This window comes from Takifugu flavidus, chromosome 15 (genome assembly GCF_003711565.1).
Source record: "Takifugu flavidus isolate HTHZ2018 chromosome 15, ASM371156v2, whole genome shotgun sequence".
NCBI classification, from domain to species: Eukaryota; Metazoa; Chordata; class Actinopteri; order Tetraodontiformes; family Tetraodontidae; genus Takifugu; species Takifugu flavidus.
The window spans coordinates 2,672,706-2,690,641 of NC_079534.1; the positions used below are offsets into that span (position 1 = coordinate 2,672,706).

At 48.6% G+C, this 17,936-nt stretch overlaps 2 long non-coding RNA genes across 4 annotated transcripts; one reads left to right on the forward strand and one right to left on the reverse strand.

The window, feature by feature from the left end:
* Nucleotides 1-3,700: 3,700 nt before the first annotated feature.
* On the reverse strand, nt 3,701-10,657 carry LOC130538945 (uncharacterized). Of its 2 annotated transcripts, none has more exons than XR_008954001.1 (5): nt 9,073-10,657; nt 8,093-8,122; nt 7,899-8,013; nt 7,734-7,813; nt 3,701-4,130 (listed from the first exon to the last, which is right to left on the reverse strand). It is a non-coding gene; the product is annotated as an uncharacterized LOC130538945 (long non-coding RNA). The 2 variants fall into 2 exon arrangements; XR_008954002.1 differs by lacking the exon at nt 9,073-10,657 and adding an exon at nt 8,212-8,428.
* A 485-nt stretch (nt 10,658-11,142) lies between these two features.
* On the forward strand, nt 11,143-16,163 carry LOC130538943 (uncharacterized). 2 transcript variants are annotated; one of them, XR_008953998.1, is made up of 2 exons: nt 11,143-13,177; nt 15,535-16,163. It is a non-coding gene; the product is annotated as an uncharacterized LOC130538943 (long non-coding RNA). The 2 variants fall into 2 exon arrangements; XR_008953999.1 differs by lacking the exon at nt 15,535-16,163 and adding an exon at nt 15,120-15,434.
* Nucleotides 16,164-17,936: the final 1,773 nt, after the last annotated feature.

Genomic DNA, 17,936 nt, shown 5'->3' on the forward strand with positions numbered 1-17,936 from the left:
AAGTCCACAGCAGGACTGGAAAAGGACGCTGAGTGACCGGAGCACTAATGAATGAATGCTTTCACCACGTACTCGCTGTAAATAAATGGACGCACGCTCCTGTCCAGACAGAACTGCCAGATGAACTCTGCAGCTGCTCACGCATTACGAGCCCTTTTTTTTTTTTTTTTTTACCTTTTTCTAAGTAAATACAAGAAAGACATGGCTTGAGAGAGGAATACAGCGGGGAAATCAATGTACTGGCTCTGAGGGCCAGAGAAAGAGGAAGCTGAGAGCTTTGTAAGTGGGAGAGAGAACGCTTGTCATTTTCAGACATTTAATTAATTTCCCAGGTCTCCGAGGCTGGAGACATGGGTAGAGATAGAGAGAAACCAGCTGAAAGAGGGAGGGAAAAGTGCTCTGGCAAGTTTGTTTGGTGCTGCATCCCTGTTGCTCAGCTTAGAAAAATCCAAACCTTTAAATGGAGAAATAGTGAACAGGAAGCAGTGAGTGATAAATAAGCAGCTTGATTCACCTAAGGGATAATTCTGTCTTAAGTTATAACAAAAATTAAGGTAAATAGGAAGATAAAAATGCTTTGGAAAATTCTTGGGCTTGTTGAGACTCAGCTGTACCTTTTCTGGAAAAATTGAAGCGCTGACTTTTAGCGCGACTAACCGTTCAAGCCATCGTGGGCTGAGAGTGGGGGACCACGAGGGTGCTGAGAGCCTTCAGGAACTCCAGTTTGACACTCCAATGTGCAAAAGAACATTCTGACACAGATGTTCCTGCGTGAGATGGGCTGATGGATAATTGGGCTCTATGCCATCACATTCTCCATATAGTCAGCTGCTGCATTATAAGAGCTATGCTAATGCCCATAGTACCACTGCTGCCTGAGACCGCTTGCTCAGGGGTCAGGCTGTAGGTCTCCACCAAGAGACAGAGACAAGACATAAATAAACCTGAACTGAATCAACAAACTGGTGGGCGAAGGTCCCGGGCTGATCGCTGATGGTCCTCAGAAAGCAAGAAGTTAATCAAAGTGAAGCTCGGACTCCAAAGAGCAAACACCAAGAGTTTTATTACAATCCAAGGTCAAACAAAGACTAATCAATCCTAAAGCCCAGGCAGCATAATGCAAATGGCACAGAGGGGGGTCCGAAACTCAAAAGGTCCAAAAACCCCAGAATAAGAGCAAAAATCGTTGCGTGAGTGGAGATGGGAGAGGGAAGAGACAATTAGACACAGGTGGGGTGATTAAATGTGGTCGAGAGAGGTAGGGGAGAGGAGAGCGAGCACACTGGGAGAAAGCAACAGAGAGCCGGGGGGGGGGGGGGGGGGCATGAGTAAAACTTACAGATACTGACACAAGTGTGCTAATTAATAAATGTGTCGTGTGGTTGCACCTTCACAGAGATCTACATTTACGATATGGATTCATGATTTAAATGAATTCCACCTCACACATCAAAACTGCATAATCTTGTCAAGGGGAACATTGTTCTTTTACATGCGGCCTCCTTCCTCCTCCTCAAAGTCAGAGTTACGACCAAGTCTGACGTGCTGGTTTCCCTGTTATCTTGCGGGGATAATCCAGTTTCATGGAGCCCCCCCTTCCCGATCCTCCTCCTCCTGCAGGCTGAATGACTTCCTTTGTTAGGAAGGCTTGGAAACGGGGCGCAAATAAAACACCGTTCCTCCATTGTGTTACCCTGCGGCGGAGGGTGAATGCCTGCGGAGATGAAATATGGAGCTGTCAGGCGGAGGCAGGAGGCGGCAGAGAGGGGACACGGTGACCCATCCAGCGGGCGCGCCACAGACGCGGATCTGGACCGCCGTTTTCATTACACGTGTCCAACCCAGTCTGAATAAATCAGCGCACCCATCACTGTAACTGGAGCGGGATCACCAGGATCCCCACTGAGAGACCTGAGGGCGGCGGCGCGTTTGAATTGTGAAGTAAACTGTGGGTAATGAAGTGCCAAACCAGTTACCGCCGATTACGAGTGAACCGGAGTTGAAACTGTCCGTTATGCACTGTGAATATACTGTAGATGCGCAGTACAATGTGTCCTCGCACTCAACTTTCTCCTGTCAACCGAGATATCCCGGCATGACAGTCTTCAGGGGGTGGAGAACGCCTGAAGATGCAGGGGAGGGAATGAGTTTTCACAGCAGCGGGGGGAAGGGGGGTTATTACACATATATTTGGACTATATTTGGGAACGGATCCTGCTTTGTTACAGCTGATCAAAAACTGGAGATTAGGTGTTAAGGTTCATCTGGAGATGGATATTTTTTACTTTGAATGTAACGGCCATGGGGGGGGGGGGGGGGGGATAGGGGCTCCTTTGAAAAACAAGGGAACTAAATTCTCATTACTCTAAATAAGATGAAAAAAAAGCCTCTCTTGAGGGTTCCCTGTATGGGTTTCTTCCTGTTAAAAGGCAGTGGGTATTCTGTACAACGTCTGTGCGTTTTGATATTTTTCCGACATTCTTAATGAACATGGACCCGTCGGACGGTTGTTAAAGCTCAGTTTTAACGAGACTCCGGGATTCAAACGTAGGACAGAGTACATTTTTATTTAGGAATGAGCGGTTTAAAGCACACCTCTGTGCCCTGTAAGAGATTTAAACTGATGCTGGGGCACTTTAAGTGCGCTTAATTCATCATGCGATCACAGTAATGGCTAAATCGACGCGTGGAACCACTGACATCAGGTAATGAAAGTCTTCTCCAGTGCAGCCAACGCAGGGACTATATAATCCACATAATCTCACCCTGGACCTGCCAGTCAATGCTAACGCAACTGTGTATGTGAGCGTGTGCGCCCGTGTCTGGGTGGTGGAACCGCCTATGATATAATGTGAGTATCTGCCAACAAACCCACACTCCTCTGCTGGTTGAATGAATGGCGGAGGATGCCGAATTTCCTAAATCTGAACAGTAGGAAGCGAGACAGCGGAGTTCTGCAGCGACTCATAAAGTGTTGGTGGACGGTGCGCGATTGTGTCAAACGCTCATAAAAAATGCCCGCGCGCGATAGTGTCTGGGCGAGGGGTAGTAGGTGGAGGGGGCACGCTGCGGCCAGGCGATAACCGCGATGAATGGCCCCGCCGCGCATCTAATGAAGCATTAGTGACAGGCGGCGAGAGGCCACGGTGCGGCTGATGCGCCCACTTCACATTTTTCATCTGGCGATAAAGACAGAGTCGACGGGGCAGAGAGCCGCACGGAGGAGGGGCTTTGGCAGGCTCTCGTCTTCAGGGGTCAAAATTCCCGCGGCAGCGAGAGCGCAAAAAAGTGGGCAAAATTTCGACGTCTCATTTGTTACGTTCATTAGCGCAGAGCGCTCGCTGAATATGCAACATCTACTATTTCAGTGCACCAGCAGGGCTGTTATTAATTATTGTTACCCACATATTTATATAGTGCCCCCCCCCCCTCAACACGCAGGTTTGTAGTTCCATCTCTGTAAGGACTTTCACACACATGAAACATTCACCAACTGCTTCCCCGAACTTTAATCACAACCCAGTTCTGACCTAGAATTTGAAGCCAAAACTAACCCTCAAACTGAGCTCTGAAGTTGTGAGGACTCACGTAAAGGTCCTCATAGTGAAGAATGTCCTCATTCTGTAGGTGAAATGCAAAGTCTTGTCCCCACGAGAATGGGTGTACCCCCCCCACCCCCACACACACACACACACATGCCAGTAATCCAGGCCAGTAACATTTTAACATGGCTGACTTTATTTCACCGGGATCATTTACTCCTTGGCGCCACTGTTTTCCAGGGAAGCCTGGATTTGGTAGCACATTGAAGCAGAGGACATGGACAATGGTGAAGCGAGTCGACATCTTAACAACACAACTGCACAAGTTGTGCAACACAAGAGAAACTTCTGCAACATTAGCATCCTCACTGATCAATAAGCATCTTCTGATTTTCCACCCGAGCACAACAACGCCATGAAAATCGCATCGGCGTACTTACAGTCCTTCATCGAACCTCTTTCAGACTGCGGCTTTAACAGAGGACTTCCAATTCCGATGGACGCTGGAACTTTGACTTGAACATTTTGGATTCATGACCAATGGACAAGAGGGAAAATGGATTTGTGCATGTTTCCGCAATGAATTATCTTCATTATCCCAAGAGACAGAAACACAATAAAAGAGTGAATTAGTGCTTTCAGGATTTGCTTTCCTCAACTAGATCTCAAATGACCACCACCAATAATAATAATAATAATAATAACAGTAATAATAATAATAATGAAGGAATACACGTTCCATCTGATAGCAGAGATGAAAGTGTGTTTGCCATTTCTTCCGTTTTCGCTCTGATCAGAATTGCTCTCAGTGTGAAACACTCAACCGACTCAGTTGAATAACAATAAAAACGTTTCTTCTTTTGTAAAAACCTCCGCCAGTTGGACCAAATTAAGGAGTCACGTCGAGTATAATTGGCGATTTTCTGAACGTGCGGGAAAATTGCTTTTCACGGGATAGAGACATGCTGGAGGACACCTGTTGCTTCCAGGTGCCCCCTGAAAGGCTCCGAACCCCCCCGCAGGGACGTGGACACTGCAGGGATCAGCAGCATGCTGATCATAAGCATTAAAGGCAGATCCGTCTCTGCTGTTTAGTGCCTGAGTGAATCATTTCCTGTTTTGTTCTTCATTATTCCGAAGCAGCGTCGTGAACAATGCGGCTGGTATTCTCCTCTAAATTATGCCATTGTAGTTCCCCCAGCTGCTGCTTTTGCCGCCTTTATTCGTTTATCCACACTGCCGTTTATTCATTATTATGGTTGTTTGCAGTCTTTTGTTTTTGTCCTTTGTCTGTGTGTTTCTTTCTTTTCATGCCCCCCCCCCCCCCCCCAACACACACACACACTCTTCCTTGTTTGGTATTAATTTGTCTTTGTTTGGAGAATTAGAAAGAGGCGTCGGGAATGGTTCATTCCGAATTATCCCCGTCTCTGTGATCTCCCACAGTATTATTAGCGCAGCTCGCTACTAAAATCCACACAAACGCTGCCATGGTGAACTGTTACGCGTCCAGTTTTCACATGTCGTCAAAGCATTTTCAGTTTTGCTCTGTCTGGAAATCGACATGGATCCAGTGGCGCTGCACAGCGGGGTGCATCTAAGAGTCGTGCACAAGATTGACAGGCAGAGGTTCAGTTGCCGTTTGCTCCCATTGCCTTTAGGAACAGCAACAACAGGCCCTTTGGGGCAGACAAATTGTTTTTGCTTTCATGTTTCCCGTTTCTGATCCAAGATATCGAAGGTTCACGCGTCCTTTTACTGATCTGCACTGATGTCTGAGGGAATTTTTCTGACCCTTGTAGGTCTTTTTACCATTTAAAGTGTAGCAAAGTGGGGAACTTTTAACTCCCATGCTTCTCAAGCCAAAAACAATAGAAGAAAAAGCTTTTTTTCCCAGAAAAAAGGCAAAAAGCTAATGTTGAAAAGGATATACTAAGTTCAAACTTCCACAGAAGCTTTTATGTTTTATTCAGCATCTGAAACCCCCTGGCTGGTAGTGTTGAGCGTAGTTGTAGGAATATCTGATGAGACTTTTTATAAACTAAGATTACAGAAGTGCAGCAGTGACAGTGCTGTGATTAATGGCTGTGCCAGAGGTAAACACAAGCACTGTGAGGGGAATAGGAAACCATGTGCTTCATGTTTAAGGAGAGGAAAGTATGAGAGGAAAATGAGGATCTTTATGCAGAAGATCACCTAACCTCTGTCTTCCAGTCTGGATAAACTCTGTCTCCCACTATAACCAGTCTGTTTAACCTCTCTCTCCCAGTAAAACCTGAGGTTAAACACTCTTTCTATAAGGGAAGGGAGTTTAACCCACTCCCAGTTGTCTCCCCAGCTTCTTCATAGTCTGCCTTTCACCATAACCAGTCTGATTAAATTCTCTCTCCCAGTAAAACCAGTCTGTTTAACAGCTCCCTGTTTTACATCTGACCCCCACTGTGACCAGCCTCTATGACCTCGACCTCCCACTGTCTCGCACGTTCAGCCTCTGCCTCCCAGTAGAACCAGTATGTGTGGGATCCATCAACACCATCCACTCACTGGAGTATCTCCAATCCAGGGTGGGGGTATGTGGACTGGTCACTGGACCGGTCCTCTGGAGGCGGGTTAGCAATTCAGATCACGATGCGTCATTCATCCTCTGGCTCGAGGGCTAATTTAGCCCAAGAATCACATTTTCTGCCCATGTCAAGCCGGTGCATCCTTCCGTCCTCCCCGCTCGACTCTGACGCGCTTTGAAATATGTGAGGTTGGTGCAACCATAACCGAGGGTCCTGACAGTCCAAACACCGGCAGCGCTTTAAAGTGCAGATGGGGCCGTAATCGACGTGCAGAGGGAGCTCGTTATTTTGTGTCTCTGCGGGACGCCTGCTAGGCTCAAGGTTGCTATACAAGGCAGCTCCTCCTCTCGCTCGGCGATCGTGAGCTAGTTCTGTGAGGACTGGAGTCGAAGTTGGGGGAGTGGAGGAGACGCGACCAAACAGGAAGTAAATGAGGCGCAGTGAGATGTGACAAAACACAGGGAACCGCACTAAACCGAAGCCAGAACGCTAGAATAAACCTTTTGGCAAACAATACCGACAACTCAGTGGGCAAAAGACAGGCGCCTATGTGTTGAAGACTACCCAACATCTGAGACTACTCACTCTCCCGTCTCAGTGTTGCCCAAGGCTGGGTGGTCCAGGGTCAGGCTCTTCGTGTCCTTTCCTTTGCCCCACGTTTACTTAGAAATTGTCTTTGCTTTAGTTTGAAGCTCAGACTATGCTCTGGGTCCTCCCGGAGGACCTTCAAACCCCACAGAGAGGTGTCAGTCCGCCCAGAGCTGCGTGAAACAAAGCGCACAGTGTGGGGGTGTCGGACAACCGTCGAGTGAAATGAAAGTTGGTTTCTGCATGCAGAGGGACGCCTCGCAGCGCCCGTAAGAATGTGCGTCCTTGGAGGACGGAAGGGGATGTTGGTGGCATCACCTGCATCCCAAACACCTCTGCGGGAGTCTGACAGGTGATGCACGAGATAAATGGCGGCCTTTTACTCTCAGAGCAAGTCACTGAAGTCCGCCGTGATTGGCGGAGAGATTCAAAGTCGCGCACTTCTTTCACATCAAAGGTTGAGATGAAGCCGGGGGCAGAAAATCGATTCTAAACTGTTAACTTTGAACAAATGTGCTGCTCTAAAAGTGAGTTCCAGCTTTGGAACTCATTGTGATATCTCTCGTTTCTACAACTCTTTCAGCTGTCGGACCCTCTGATCATCACCTCATACTACCATCATCTACAGAGACCTCCGCGTTCACGTGCTCAGGGTGCACGTTCCTTTGTTCACAATCCCCATGTGCTTCGAACCCAAAATTGCTTGTAGGTACGGACTCGGGGGTGAGCGATAGATTTGTCAGCAGGCATTAGCCCCGTGATGGACATGCGACCCGTCCGGGGAGCTCATTTTGCTTCACGCCTGCTGTGTGTTTCACCTTCACCTTTTTTCCCCAAGGAGAAATACAGCGTTGGAGAAACGGCACCATACGGAATTCTGCTCTATAAGATATTCAGCATTATTCAACGCGGGGGATAAAGAAAGACTAAAAAAAGAAGAAGAAAATAAGAGACGAAGACTGTAAATGTGCATAAATGTCAGGTTATTGGAGCCCTTTTCAAGTGCTGCCACACATTTTCTTTTGGATTGAGGTCTGACCTTTGATAGTCCCTCCAGAACAGCCGCCTTGTTCTTTTAATGGCCTCTGTCTGGTCTTCTCTGTTGGTTCAGATCACTGACTTGCTCAAAAATAGAGTCATTTCCGTCGCAGACTGACTCACATTGTTCTGCCTTATTGTCAAGATGTTCTCGCGTTAATTTTACCTTTCACAAGACTTCCTGGAGCTTCTGCAGAGAGGAAACGCACGTATTGCTGGGCTCCCTAACCAGCCTCCTTGGTCCACAGTCCTTCAGGTTGCGAGGACATTCTGACCTGCACCTTTTTTGGAACAGAGCATTTTGGTGGGATTCAGGATGATGAGAGGCAGGTGGAGGAGAAAGCTTAGCCGAGAAGGTACCTGTCCTTCAAGAATCAGACAAATCCTCAGCTACAAAGACAGAAAAGTGGACCAGTTACCGGCGTAAAACAACTGTGCCTCGTGGGGAAATGGAGACGTGATCTTCAAACAAGCAGCACCTGAATTTCGGGGTCTCTGAATTTACAGATGATCGATACAGTTCTTGACAGAGAAATAACATCAGGGAGTGCCCCCCCACCTCCTCAGAATATGACGCTGAAGGAACGCTGAGAACATCCTGACTTTTCAATAAGTCCGTATAGAGAAATCACAGGCTGGTTATTTTTGAAGGATATCGGGAGGGTGAGAGAAATCACTCTCACCTTCAGGGAAAACGCACAAGGATACTGCAGATCATTTTAAGGTCAGTTGATAGAAGGTCTTACAAATCAATGCGTGGTACTTGAATTTCCCCTGGGCCTTGTGGGGGGGAGGGTGCTCGTCAAATAACTAACAACCACGGGGTCCAAATGAGAGCCGCAGAACTACTGAGAGAAAATGAGAAGCTCCTGCGCGCCGGCGTCCGACGGCGAAGGCGAATGAGACGTCCACACGGCAAACGCGGGTTGAAAGGAGTTGATTTCAAACCCTCCGGCCGCCGCGGAACATTTACTTTGCGAAAATCGGTGTCCAATTTGTACGTTTCTGCTGAAAGCTGCGAGTGCCCACAGTTCAGTCCCGAGTATGTTATTCTCCATTTCCTCATCGTCCACCTGCTCCAGTTGACTGACTCCTTCATTCTCGCCCTTTGCCCCCTCTCTCCCCACCCCCACATCTTGTCCGGTCCGGACAAATGAAAGCCCATCACGGAGATATCAAGATAAACATAAAAGTAGTCTGAGGTTGACAAGAAAATAAGATTCATCCATCAAACGGTGCGCTTGCTTATCCAGCGTGTCAGAGGAAACCCAGGGGTGCTGACCGCCTCCCGCCTCCCTTTCACACTGACTCTCTGCCTCTTTTTGAGCGCACTCACTCACCCATCTTAATTTTTCATTGTATCACCATGTTGTTATCTGATTGACCCTCTCCGGGGCCGGTTCTGGCGGGGCGCAGACATTCCATGGTCAGACTTTAACATGTACGACGTGAACTCATCTGCCCGGTCGCACATTAATAACTCCATAAGTTTCCTATCATGCATCAGGATTCTGGGGAGAGAAGAGAGAAGGACATGTCGAGCAGAGGATGACCAATCTTCCATTTCCTGTTCGCAGAACTAGCTTAAAGCGTTGGTTGACAAGGGGGTGGAGTCAGGAATGCTGGGATTGAGAAGTTCCCAGAAACTGGTCCTCTCCAAAATTCCAGAAATTCCACTTCTTTTGCTCTGGATGGCAAGAAATCTGCAATTCCCCGTGCTGCCCTGCGGGACACCGCCGTTGAGCTCAGCTGCAGAATCTCAAGCCACTCGACGTGAAGTGGCAATTAGAAACGGAGCTGTATCCATGGTGATGTCACCTTGAAGTTTAATTTTAATTTTCTAGTGTCCACTCCAAGGATTTCCTGCACCTAACACATGGATGAGACTAAAACACCATGAGCGTCCTCTACTGGCTGGCTGCACCGAAGGCTTAACCCGGAATAAGAACAATGGTTCCGAGATCCAATCAGGAGATTCGATTAGAGGCGCTGACTGATTAGTTCTGGGTCTCAGCAGCATCTCCGCTTTCATGGAGATGGCAAAGGTGAAATAGAGGAAATCTTTATTAATGCCAGCAGCAGCAACAGCAGTAAACACACATGACAAGAAGCAAATAAGCAGATAAAATATTAGTGGAGGAGGAGCCTGATTTGTTTTTGAACCTGCTTGCACGCTCGGCGCCATTAATCTGCAATCAGGAAGAAGCAGCTCTATAGGAGAAAATCATGGGGGGGGCAGGGGTGTCCAGACCCGCCTGATCCTGGAAAGTCATACAATTGTATAATAGTCCTATAATATAATATAATAATTAGACGCAACCCAGGAAGGTCATATTATTGTGACCACCCTCCCCCCCTTCAATTGCCTCACAATGGTTTGCTCTGAGCTGGTGCCGCTGGTGCCATAGAAGGGTGAACGTTTGGTGTTTCTCTGGGTTTTACACACAATAATGTCAAATGTGACGGCTAAAACAGAAGCTGAACGGCGGCGTCACTCCCTATTCTCCTGTCACACGTTAAGAAGCTCCATCATTTGCTTTGTTGTCTTTGATGTGCCTTCAAAGGCAAACGCCTCATCCAGTCCAATCATTTTCTAACTCCTCCCTCACACATAAATGAACTACTGAGGATCCGTGAAAGAAAAGACAACAGTCCAACTTTCCACGCTTCAATACCGATCCATTATATCCATTATAAGAGCGAGTTTGCTGTTCATTAAATGAGGATGACTTCAGCCCAAACGCCTCACATTTAGTCCTTATGTCCACAGCAGTCAATACTTCATTACGAGGAAGTGTTAGAGTCACCGGTACGATAAAGTGAACATTACACTTTCTCGAGGCTGCGCTGAGGAAGCTCCCGCGACCACAAGAGTTAGAAAAATCCTCCAATTATCCGCAAACTGCACCTTTACCCAAGTCTAACTGCTCGATTCTCCCTCAGCGAATTGCTTTGCTAATTAACCTCCCGCGTGAAGCAGGTGAGCATCTGTGAAGTATACTGTTTACAGTAGGCGCGCTTTGAGCTCACGTTATCATGTCGCCGTATATGCACAGGCTGCGCTAACATCATTAATGTATGTACCTTCTGTACCCACCAAAGTGACTCAGATAAGCGGCTGCGCGAGGACGTTTGGCCGTCTGGAGATAAGAGCGCACCGAGGCTGAAATGCACCCTGGGTTATCAGGCGGCTGCAAGTTTCCAAACACGTGCAGATCACTGAAGTGGAAGAAAACGTACGTCCAGACCCAGTCCTCGAGGGCCAGAATCCAGCCTGGGTGTTCTGTCCTACCGGGCTGAAAATGCATTCAGTGGGATAGAAAACCCGGCTGGATTGTGGCCCTCGAGGACTGGGTTTGGACACGCCTGACCGTACACGTTCCACGAACGCGGTCGGCGCCGCAGCGGTCGGCGCCGCAGCGGTCGGCGCCTTGACATTCGACTGAAGATGCAAAGGAAATAATTAGTTTCCTCCGACTGGGGCTGAAGCCGCGGCGATTCCACTCTTATTTTCCAGGGATTCCTGATTTTCCTCTCTTCTGCTGACTCGCCGAAGCACGTGGGGGGGCGAGGGGGGGGGGGGGGGGGCGGTGCAACCAAAGGTCGCTGATGTAACCGGGCAGCTTAAGGTTACAAATCCTGTGACGGATGCGTCAGGATAATGAGCCCAAATAAAGAGGGGAGAGCGATGATGCTGTTAACATTGTGACTCTTTGGCAGAGGACAAAAGGATTCTGATACCCGCGGGGGGTGGGGGGGTTTCTTGGCAGGGATTTGCCCTGACCTTTTGACCTCTTATCTGTACTCTAAAGAGCTCCTCTTGTCTGCGAACACGTGGACACGCACACCTGAACCCTCGAACACGCGCATCTGGCTCCACAAACCCGCCCTGCTAATGAAAGTGCCTTTCAGATGAGGCTAATCCTGCTACCTGTCATGGGAGGATAACAACCTGTGTTTTTCCAGGGGGGGGGGGCAGGCGAGGGGCGGGGGGAATAATCCCAAAACCACAGGAAGCACCCACAGCTCCATTCATCACTGCCAGGCCGCTGCTTACCGGACATTATTAGAGGAAGCGTTCGACCTTCCGTCCAGAACCAGAACTCCTGCCCGTCCCCACGTGTCATGTGATCCGAACGTACCTGTCCGTGGTTCTGTGGCGGCCAGGAAAAAGGTCGCCTGTCTGTTGTTGTCAGGAAAGCTTGTGGTTTGTTTCTGGGAGTTTTGCTGATCAAAGGAAGCAGTTTTACTCGCTTTTTTACTAAATTTCAGGATAATTGAGACAGAAGCTGCTCTTCTTCTCCGTGAGGGAGCCGTGACACCAGCATCTTCTCACAATAATTCATTATATTCGCCTAATTAGGTGGGGGAGGTGTCGGAGGGAGCCGGTAGACAAGAAAAGCTCTCCAGAAGATGGCGGAAGACACAGAATGAGTCAGTTCTCCGGGTAACTAATCCAAGTTCATCCTGAGGGATAGTGATTAATGTAGCCGATAGACCTATTATAACAGTCATGAGCCGCTTCCCGGGTGGATCTTAGTCTTCTTAAAGTATGGACACAACTTTTGTTGACTGGGGTTGTTTTCCAGAGGCAGCACGGACAGGATTAGGGCCTAATGAGGACCTGCAGGGACACACGGGGGGACGTGCTTAATTTATTCTGCAGCACAGCCGCACAGCTGAGGGTCTCTCATCCAGGCGGCGAGTGAGGAATTTAGTGTCCGTGAGAGGATACGAGGAGCACCCGTTCGTTTCTGGCCATGAGCAGGAGGGATCTGAGACCCGTCAGGGCTCTCCTGCTCCTTCTGACCTCCTTCATCTTCTCATGGATTTGTTCAGCTCGTCCCAGCAGTCGCCTCCGCCTGCGTGCTGCTGCTCTCCTTATTTTGAGTTGCTGACTCGAAGTCCGGCCGAAGATGCTCTTCAAGAAGAGTTCCAGGGAACCTGAAAAGGCGTAGAGCGTTGGGGGCTGGAAAGGTTTTTCCTTGGGGATTTCTAGTGGAAAAGTATCAAAAAAGCAAAATAAAAACCCCAGATACGTCATAAAAAAGGGGCTTTTCACTGGTTCTGGCCCTTTGATCTGAGAACCACGTGCAGCCGAGGGGTCCGACACGTGTTCCCAGGGACGGACCTCCAGGACCAGACTCACAACAGCCTCCAGTCAGTGTTGGTTTTAGCTTTTCTTGCCTTCAGATTCAAATTTTGATGTGTTTTCCTCAGAAACACAGAAGGAAAGCGGGCTGTGATTGATGGCTGGCCCAGATTCACGGCGGCGCTCCGGGTCCGTGTGGCAGCGCCGCTGATGTGTTGTTCACCTTATTAAAGGCGGAAAGAAAAGTCCCGTTCAGCTGTTTCCTGACAGCTGCGTTATCCCTCTTCAGCTCTGCCGGCGAAGGTGATCTAGTGGACGACGGAGAGTAAAGGGAGAATAGGAGCAGAACGGAGGTAAACACACTCTTTATTCTCTCTTTTCTCCCTCCTCTGTGGTTCCCGGCTGCTGAGGGATCGCTAGAATTTAAATTCTGCCTCTTTAACAATACAAAACTTTATTTGTACTCCAGCATATTACTGCAACAAAGCCCTTGTGCTTTTGTGTCCGATCTTTCCGAGCTTAACGGAACGTTTATAGACAATTTCAGCCGATGAAAGCGGCCCACAACGGCGGCGTTGGCGCTGTAGAGGGCGCAGCATCATCCAGCTCCAAGGGCGTCAGCGGAGCGGCTGTTTTCAGCTGATTCCGATGGATAACAAAGCTCCTATTATAATGTCGCCTAAGAATTCCCCTTCCTGGTGGAAGGTTTAAGTGTCTCAGCTTCTTTTTTTTCTCCCGTGTTCTCACCGTTTCTGTCAATTAAAACTAATAAGTAAAATGCAAATGTCAAAATCAGCAGGGAATTTTTGCTCACGGCATCAGTTCAAAAATGGTTCAACCCTAATCTTAATTCCAATCTTGTGATTTGGTCTCTGAACTCCAGGTTTTCCTGACACGCCGTCGTCAGCCAATCAAAACACATAAAGCAGGTTTGATGAAAACGGGGCGTAAAGCGACCTTTTTTTACGTTTGGCCATTTTTCACTTGTAAAATCCCGTTAATCACGTCAAGCTGCGCTCGGGCTAAAACACACACGGAACATTTGGGAGCGCTGGTCAGACTTAAATCACCTGGACGTTTGCTGGAAATGAAATTAGCCGACCGTCGGAGGAAATCTGACTGCTCAGCATGTTCCACAGCTGGCTGGTATTTATTTACGTCCAGACGTAAAGGCAGAGAGAAAATCCATGCTCGACGTTCAGGCGTTCCTGAAAAGTCCAAACTGGAGCCTGATTACCAATAAATAGAGCTTCTAAAGATGTACTCATGTGTGTCCTCCATATTAGTATGCCTTTGACATGCCTCCTCAGAAATAACTGCAGTCTATAAATCATGTTTAAATCCCTGACCCAATGCACGGAGAGAAGTGGTTGAGTTTTCCAGGTTCCTTTTACATGGACCTGTGAAGGGACTTCCTACCATCCTGAATTATAGTATACAACAGGATACAGGAGTCGGGAATACGAGAACTTTCACCCTGGACCTGAAGTTCCTCATTCCACGTTAGCAGAGACAGTTAGCTCTGTGGAACCATCAGAGAGGGAATTAGTCTAACAACGTTGGACTCTCCAGCTCCCAGTTTTGGTTCTGGTTCTGGAGGCAGACACCATCGTGAGTGTGAGGATCTCTTGATGTCCCATTCAGCGTTCCCTCATCCCTGACCAGTCTGGGAGTTATAATTGGTGACACAGCAAATCTAGGGCCGTCACAACCATTTTCCAGCTGTTCAAACTTCTCTGAACGCATCCAAGCGACTTGAAGCCTAAATATTGCGCCGTTCCCTCCCGAAACAACAGTTTTTCCGAGCAATCATCCCCGGAGCAAAGTGGCCCGTGTTCTCAGGAGGCCAATCAGCGCCGTCTGCCTGGATTTCACAGTTGTTTTATGTTATTAAGCAGGAACATTTAAAGTCCAACAGCGGTGAGTCTCATCAGCTGAGGGCTTTTTAAAACACTTAAATCCAGTCAGCGGGACTCTAATTTCCCCTTTTGGCTTCTGAATCTGTCAGCGGTTATTGGAAAATGATTTCCAATTCTAATCCGGCATTTGTGGCACGACGTTTGGAGGTTACATGAGAGCGAAGCTCTGGGAATTGTTTGAAACAAAACAGACAAACAAGAAATGCTTCCAAAGGTGCGTGGAGGTGCAGATAAAGGCACAGCTGATACGCAGCGTTCGTTGGTTTGGTTGTTATCTCGCTCGAGGCCTCAGAAGCAGCTGTAGCTCGTTCAACAGCCGCTGGCCCACACGTACGGCGCAGGACACGCTAAGCTAACAGGTTAATCCACTCCACAGCTGAACAGCGTGCACGGACCAGAGAGGCACGTGGATGATGAGAGCGAGCGGTGGCTTAAAGATGATCCAGAAATCTGGCTTCAGACCAGCTGGTTGACAACGACGGAGAAGCGGCGAAATAATCCGATGCTTGATTGGAGACCAGGAGGAGGAGCGAGAGTTTCTCTTTGGTGCTAAAGATGTCTTTTTGCATGACTTTAATTTGAAAAATAGGAGGTTTTAGACCACAAAAAAGTTTAGAAAAAGGTGAAGAACAACAGATCTGGAAGTGCTTGTTTGCCATAAGTAGCTAAAGTGCACTCAATTACTGTTTCCCTCTGGTTTTGTGCACCCATAATAATAATAATAATAATAATAATAATAATAATAATAATAATGATGATGCCATGTCACGTTTCTCCACTAACCACTCAAGGTTGCAATGCATGCTGGGAGATCACTCTCCCGCACTGAGCGAGATGCTGGAACCTGTCATTCAGAAGCAGAACAACAGCTCACATCCGGCCGAGTGCATTAAAGTTTTACTGCCCTCTTCCATCCCCTCACACGGCCCGGTCCAGGCGCGGCCGGACCGAAGCAGCCCGGGAGGAGCTCATTATGGGCCCCGAACAGGGGGCCTGACCACTGACGAACAGCACTCCCCTGTGGTGGACGCGCACTGGTACAGCGTCTGACGGCCATAATGAGCCTGAACTGGCTGCAGTCTCTCCCCTTAATTATGTGTGTGTGAGTGTGTGTGTGTGTGTGTGTCCCCATAAACCGACAGCTTTACGTCAGGACACATTGGTTTGACTGACAGCTAAATAAATGTCATGCGCATGGACTCAGCTTCAGGTCCTAATAGAGCCATATCTATTCTGTTATTTCTTTACGTACAGGTGGGCTGTCGGCCTGGGAATACTCACGGGAATAACTCATTTTTGTTATTTACACTGTGCGATTGGATGCATAATTGTTCACGGAGACAGTTTCCAGAAGTCCCCGGGGCTGGAAAACAGATTAGTCTGGAGAAATAAATAAATGCGAATTTGAAGAAAAAAATAATAATAAAGGAAAAAAGAAAAGAAAACAGGAAGCCAGTTGAAGCTGAGGAAGCATTTGTTATCATTTCTGAGGTGCTTCGCTGCCACGGAGACGAGGAGAGAATAGTGGATGAGACGCGGAAAAAATGAGACTCCGAGTGGTTTATGCGTCAGGTAATGTTGGAGAAAATGTGCTCGGATGACAATGGCGCCAATTACTGCAGCTCCTGTGTAATTGTGATCTTAAGACGAACCCAGACTTCTGCTTTAATGGCTGTTAAATGTTACCGCAAATGTCAAAAACCACTGCGGGAAGTGCAGCTTCTCAGGGCCCCATCAAAGCAACAAGCGACGCCGATATTTCCCTTTATTCTTTTTAACGACTGCAGTGTTTAATGACCCTGTTTATTTATTTATTTTTGAAGGGGGGGGGGGGGTCCGGGGACAATAAAAGCTGCGTGAGGAGCTCATTTACAAGAGGCGCTGCTGAAAGTGACACAAAAACAGGCCACTGACAGCAAAACAACACCTAAACAGCCTTTAACGGAGAGCAGGGACGCAACACTTGGAGGACAGGTGGAACACAAGCTGGGGACAAGCTGGGGACAAGCTGGGGACACTGAGACAACAAAAGTTGTGCTGGAAAAAGGGCCGTTAGGACGGGGTTAAAGGTCAATGTAGCAGAGGCCAACTCTAAACTGGGTTGAACTGAAGCCAGAAAGCTGTCTTGGGTGTCTTCAGGTTGTCCACCTCATGGTTAAGGGGAGCTCTGCTCATCCGTCCAACGGTCCAAACAGGCACCACGAGTGCTCGACAGTTAGCACTGGTGAGACAACAGCGGGGACCTTGTAGAGGCACCCTTTCTCCACGCACCATCAATGGAAACGGCTTTTTAAAGGTTTGGTCGACGGCCAGAGCTGTCTTAGCAAACGCCCTTCGAGCGCTACGCGTCCCCCCCGTCCCGCCTCTCAATAAGAGACTAAAGGACGTCTCGCTACTCCGCCAGAAGTTGCACAAAGTCAACAAGTTTCCCTCCATTTTGAGGAGAGAGCAGTCGCTTTGGGGGGATGGGGGACGGTGGGGAGTCAGTGGACAGGTGAGGAAGGAGACAAGGACAAAGGGGAAAGTGAGGTTGGAACAAAGACGGGGGGGGGGGGTGGGGGGAGTAGAAGCTGGTTGACTCCTATTAATGGCAGCCATAAATAAACACAGACAAATACAGCAGGTGATCAACACACTTAACTGTGTCCCCCAAGGACGTGTCCTGTCCCCACAGGACACGTCTCTGGCACTGGTGACTGATGGGCAGCTACTGAGCAGACGTGACACAGGTCCCCAGTGGAGCCCGGAGCAGGCGGGAGTAGATGAAGATGACCTTTGACCTGCAGCGTATTAAGCCAACAGCCGGCGATCGAAGGCGGGACTGATGGGACGTATCGACCCGGAGCCGCGTGCAGAGATGCTGGACGTTACGTAAGGTGGCGGGGATCAAACCAATGCTGTAGCGTGGGAAGTCGATGGCGGCGTCTCAGGGTTCCTGGAAACGGCTCCGGGGTCACGTTTCCTGAATTCTTTTTTAGGGTGTCGAACAATCCCGTCTCCCAGAACCATCAGAAGGAAGCAGCAGATGGGAATAATATGGCTAAATGCACCAAGACTGCGTCCTCTCCCGCCTGCTCGCCGTCCCCCAGACGTCAGCGCTGATCAGGACAAATGGAGCGGCTCCAGCAGACGCTGGCGTCGCCTCGGGGAGAAAACAACTGTGCTGCGACGGAATGTTGGTGAACGAGGAGGA